Here is a 6,000-nt window from a genome sequence, read left to right on the forward strand (position 1 = left end):
ATGCTTTGTTTTCTTTCCCTCCTCTGTTTTTTGTTCATTTCCCCTCCCTTAGCTGCCTTCTTTTGGATATTGGAATACTTTTTAGTATTCCATTTAAATGTATTGGCTTTGGGCTATTTTTTTCTAATTTTTTATTGGTCACCCTGGAGATGACAGTAGTCTTCTTAGCATCTCTGCTCTGCCACTTCACGGAGGTGTGGTCTCTTTCTCCATTTCTTCCCCCATCCTATCTCTGTCATGTTGTCACATCTACATGCACTGAAAATCCTACCAGGTAATGGGGCAATTTTACTTTCAACAGTATAGATGTTTTTGTTTTCCTTTTTGGAGACAGAGTCTTGCTCTGCCGCCCAGGCTGGAGTGCAGTGGTGCAATCTTGGCTCACTGCAACCTCCGCCTCCCTCCCAGGTTCAAGTGATTTTTGTGCCTGAGCTTACCAAGCAGCTGGGACTGCAGGTGCGCACCACCATGCCCGGCTAATGTTTTGTATTTTGATCTCTACTTAACGGTATTTCATCATGTTTCCCAGGCTGGTCTTAAACTCCTGAGCTCAGGCAATCTGCCCACCTTGGCCTCCCAAAATGCTAGGATTGTAGTCCACACTCGGCCTCGACAGTAATAGATGTTTTTAATGACTTAAAAAGTGAAAGCAGCATATTATGCTTGTCTAAATATATACCATTTCCATTGCTCTTTCTGCATTCCTGAAATTCCAGGTTCCCTCTGGTATCATTCCCTTCAGGCTAAATACCTTTCTTTTTAAAGTTGGCCAGTGAAGCACTTTGGGAGGCCAAGGTGGGCAGAACACTTGAGGTCAGGAGTTCAAGACCAGCATGGCCAACGTGGTAAAACCCTGTCTCTACTAAAAATACAAAAATTAGCTGGGCGTGCTGTTACCTATAATCACTTGGGAGGCTGAGGTGGGAGGATCACTCAAACCCAAGAGGCGGAGGTTACAGTGAGCCGAGATCGCACCACTGCACTGCAGCCTGAGCAACAGAGTGAATCTCCATCTCAAAAAAAGTAAAGTCTGCTGGTGAGGAATTTTACACATATAAATACATAAAATACTTGATTTGAGTTTAACCTATCTGGAGTTGACCAAACTTTTTGACTTTCATAAGTTTATATCTTTCACTAAATTGGAGAACTTTTCTGCCATTATTTCTTCAAAATAAATGTTTTATGTACTAATATCTTTCCGTTCTCCTTCTGGAGCTTCAAATACAAAAATTAAAGATGTGTTGATATTGTTCCACAGCTCTCTGAAGCTTTGTTCATTTTTTTAAAAACTTTTTTCTCCTGTTTTTCAGATTAGATAATTTCTATTGATCTCTTTGCAAGTTTACTGACTCCTTCCTCTGTAATCCCCCTTTTGCTGTTGAGACACTCAGTCAGCGTTTTTTTTCTTTTTTCTTTGAGATGGAGTCTCACTCTGTTGCCCAGGCTGGAGTGCAGTGGGGCGTGATCTCAGCTCACGGCAGAGTCCACCTCCTGGGTTCAAGTGATTCTCATGCCTCAGCCTCCCGAGTAGCTGAGACTACAGGTGAGCACCACCACGCCTGGCTAATTTTTGTATTTTTAGTAGAGACAGGGTTTCTCCATGTTGCCCAGGCTGGTCTCAAACACCTAGACTCAAGCGATCTGCCCACCTCGGCCTCCCAAAGTGCTGGGATTACAGGCATGAGCCATTGCACCTGGCCAGCTTTTTTACTTCAGATGATTTTTTACTTCAGGTAATAATGTTTTTCACTTCTGCCATTTCCACGTGCTGAGAACGTCTGTCTTTTCACTCATACCTGGGGTGTCCACTCTTTCCTCAGGGAACATCAGGCTGGAATTGCTGCTGTGAAATCTTTCTCTGGTCCCTCCAGCATCTGAGTCCTGGAGTCCTGCCAGCAACTGTCTTTTCCCCTGAGACTGGATCCAATTTCCAGTCCTTGGCATGCTGGGTAATTTGGGGTTGTATCTTGGATATTTTAAATAATCAGATGCGAGACTCTGAGCCCTGCGAGAACGCGCTTGAGAACGCTGGTATTTTCACTTTGGCAGGCACTCGCCCTGGCTGGGTCCAGGCCGCAAGCCACATCCCAGCCTCTGTGTGCAGTGGCTCCATTCTCAAGGCTTTTGCTGTTCGGCATGTTCCCCACACGTGCTGCTCAGCTCAGGCCAGCACCCAGCTTGTGTTGTTCCATGCTCAGCGTGGAGGCCCCTCCTCCAGGTCTCTGCTCTGTGGGGGCCCCATACACTCAGGCTCCTAGAAGTCCTCCATTTAGAAAGCCAGGGTTTGTCTCAGAGTCTTAGTTCCTTGTGCTGTCATCCATTTCAGATGACTTGGGCCCTGCTCAGGGCAGCACAGCAAGAGAAAAGACAGAGAAAATAAGAGAGGGACCCTGCACACACACACTCTGGACGACAGAGCCCTGTGCCCAGTTCCTCTGTCAATACAGGTGGAATCTTGTGCAGGATCTCAGGGGCCCAAGGTGCCACCAAAGATCAGGCCGGGACAGGATTAGGAGAGAGAGGAGTGGGGGTTTCTCCTGTGCACTCTGTTTGCAGAGGGAAAGGCGGGTTGGCCTTGGGGTGGTCGGTCTCTGCACCCACGGCACAGTTCTGCACCCACGGCACAGTTGTGAGACACCCCCATCCTCAAAACTGCACATACAGCTGGGGGAAAAAGAAAAACAAAACGTAACCCTCCACGCCAGCTGTTGGTAAGTTCCGAGTTTTCTCCCCAGCCAGCTGCCACTGTTAGCGTTTCACAGTCCTCCAGGAGTCGCTTTCTATGTTCTTTCCAAAGGGGGAGAGGAGCTGTAGTGGCTGTGCCCCACCTCTGCCAGCCCAGAAGTTTCCAGAAGTGCTCTTCTGATTTTACAGGTGAAGAACTAGGGTCCTGGGGGTGTAACAAGCCCAGGTTCTCAAGGCAAGGGCGGGAACTCACGAGCGCCCAACTCCAAACTGTCCTCACCCCACAAGCTAGTGCTGGTCACTGCTGCCCTGTGCACCCCGGATAGAAACACTGCTGGAGGAGAAGCCTTTCTCAGAGCCCTGGGGAAGGGGATGGCCAGGCCACCTACACTCACGGCCCTGTTCCACTGGCTGCACTGGAGTGGCAGCTGGATGGATAGCAGTCGGCTGGAGGCTGGGAGGCAGCCTGGGGACAGGAGGCTGGGGTGCTGAGCAGCATGCGCCATGGGGCAGAAGGACACGGGGCCCTCCCAGCCGGACTTGCACGTGGCACTCTGTGGGGCAGGTGGTGACAGGAGGCAGACACGCTCCAGGAACATCCCTCAGCTGCCATGCTCTAGGTACTTGCGCTTCACGTTTAGAACCAGGGTAGATTTGGAGACTCCTGGGATCTTTTGACAAAATTTATCTCCAATCTCTAGGTACAAAGGATGCTCCTATAAAGGGCCAGATGGCAAGCCCTGGGACTGAACCCCTGCCCTCGGTGCCACCACTGGTCTTTCATAACTATGGGCTCTTCCGAAAGTGACTTCATGGCTTAGTGCCTCAGTTTTCCTTTTTGTAAAATCGTCATCATGGCCGGGCTCAGTGGCTCAGGCCTGTAATCCCAGCACTTTGGGAGGCCAAGGTGGTCGGATCACAAGGTCAGGAGTTCGAGACCAACCTGACCAACATGGTGAAACCCTGTCTCTACTAAAAATACAAAAACTAGCTGGGTGTGGTGGGCACCTGTAATCCCAGCTATTCAGGAGGCTGAGGCAGGAGAATTGCTTGAACCCGGGAGGCGGAGCTTGCAGTGAGCTGAGATCGCGCCACTGCACTCCAGCCTGGGCGACAAAGCAAGACTCCGTCTCAAAAAAAAAAAAAATCATCGTAATAACATTTAACTCACATGGCAGTTGTGAAATTCAAATCCTGGAAGTGTTCGAAAAACATCCACAAGAATGACAGAAAGGAGCAGCACGCTGTTGCTGCTTTTTGTTATTTTTAACATTTGTGTGGCTTTTTTCTTCCTATCCGAAAAAGATATTTTCTCCCCAGTCAACCCAAGTCATCCTTCTAGTGGCAAGAAAATTAGGATTGTTATGGAAAGAATCCAAAAAGAAAAAAAAAAAACAGTTAATATTCAGATTCAGATTTTTTTTTCTTTTTTTTTTTGAGACAGGGTCTCGCTCTGTCAAGCAGGCTGGAGTGCAGGGGTGCAACAGCTCACTGCAGCCTTGAACTCCTGGACTCAAGCGATCCTCCCGCTTTAGCCTCCCAAGTAGCTGGGACTACAGGTGTGTGCCACCATGCCCAGCTGATTTTTTTTTAAGGACTAGAAAGTCAAAGACAAATGCCCAGCAGATTTTATAGAGATGGGGTTTCGCCATGTTGCTTAGGCTGGTCTTGAACTCCTGAGCTCAAGCAATCCACCTGGCTTGGCCTCCCAAAGTGCTGGAATGACAGACATGAGCTGCCACGCCCGGCCTATATTCTGATTTATATTCAAAGTAGACTTTGCAGCAAGACAATAGGCTTGGAAGACAGGCTCGTGATGCAGTTCGTGATGGGGTTCACAAAGGGGCTGGTGGTGAGGTTCGAGATGGCGTTTGTGATAGAATTGGTGATGGGGTTTGTGATGGGGTTAGTGATGTGGTTGGTGATGGCACAATGGGGTTGGTGATGCGGTTCACAATGGAGTTCGCGATGAGGCTGGCTATGGGGTTGGCGATGGGGTTTGCGACAAGGGTGGTGATGGGTTACCCTGGAGACAGTGAGAAGGCAAGGCAGAGACTGAGGAGGTCAGATGCCTGCCTTGTCTTCCCTTGAGCTCGCTCCAGTGCGGTGGCTGACACCTGCAACCCCAGCACTTTGGGAGGCCAAGGTGGGTAGATCACTTGAGCTCAGGAGACCAGCCTGACCAACATGGTGGAACCCTGTTTCTACTAAAAAAAAAAAAAAAAAAAAAAGGCCGGGCGCGGTGGCTCAAGCCTGTAATCCCAGCACTTTGGGAGGCCGAGATGGGCGGATCACGGGGTCAGGAGATCGAGACCATCCTGGCTAACACGGTGAAACCCCGTCTCTACTAAAAAATACAGAAAACTAGCCGGGCAAGGTGGCGGGCGCCTGTAGTCCCAGCTACTCGGGAGGCTGAGGCAGGAGAATGGCGTAAACCCGGGAGGCGGAGCTTGCAGTGAGCTGAGATCCGGCCACTGCACTCCAGCCTGGGCAACAGAGCGAAACTCCGTCTCAAAAAAAGAAAAAAAAAAATTAGCCAGGCGTAGTGGCAGGCTCATGTAATCCCAGCTACTCAAGAGACTGAGACAGGAGAATCACTTGAATGCAGGAGGCAGAGGTTGCAGTGAGCCGAGATCACACCACTGCACTCCAGCCTGGGCAACAAGAGCAAAACTCCATCTAAAAAAAAAAAAAAAGACATCCTGACAGGTGGGCAAGCGCCAAGGGCAGGGCACTCCAGTGCTGACAGGAGGGGCTCCTGTGGTTGAGAGGAGTAGCACCATCAGAGTGTGGTGAGACCTTCATGCTTCCCAGGCAATACAGAGGCTGAGGTTGAGCTTACATCTATGCTGTGGGGTCCACAGTGAGGACAAGTGGTCTCACAGCAGACATGTGGGCAACAACTTGGAGTCAATGCACACTAAGCTGTGCCCAGCCCAGGGCACTGACGGGGACTCACATCTGCCCCACCTTCAACCACAGTGGCCTGTGGACACAGCTCTACAATCCAGACAGAGAGGGAGCCAGTGCTTCTGGGACATCAGACCAACCAGGATCCACCAAAGGTGAGAAACTCAAAAGACCCTCCTACTTTACAGAAGCTCCTGAGGGGTCAACCAGCCCTTGCACAGACTTCTGCCTACTAGGGTGGTCTGAAGATCTTAAAGCCTTGAGTTTGGGATAAGGCAGCTCCAGACCAGCAATACCCAGACCTTGTCACAAGTGGACAAAAGTCTCCGGAAGAGGATGCATCATGCGGTGCCTTCAGCTTATTCCTCCTGTAAATATTTCTCAAAATGGTCTGCACATAAC

Source organism: Rhinopithecus roxellana, chromosome 17 (assembly GCF_007565055.1).
Source record: "Rhinopithecus roxellana isolate Shanxi Qingling chromosome 17, ASM756505v1, whole genome shotgun sequence".
NCBI lineage: Eukaryota > Metazoa > Chordata > Mammalia > Primates > Cercopithecidae > Rhinopithecus > Rhinopithecus roxellana.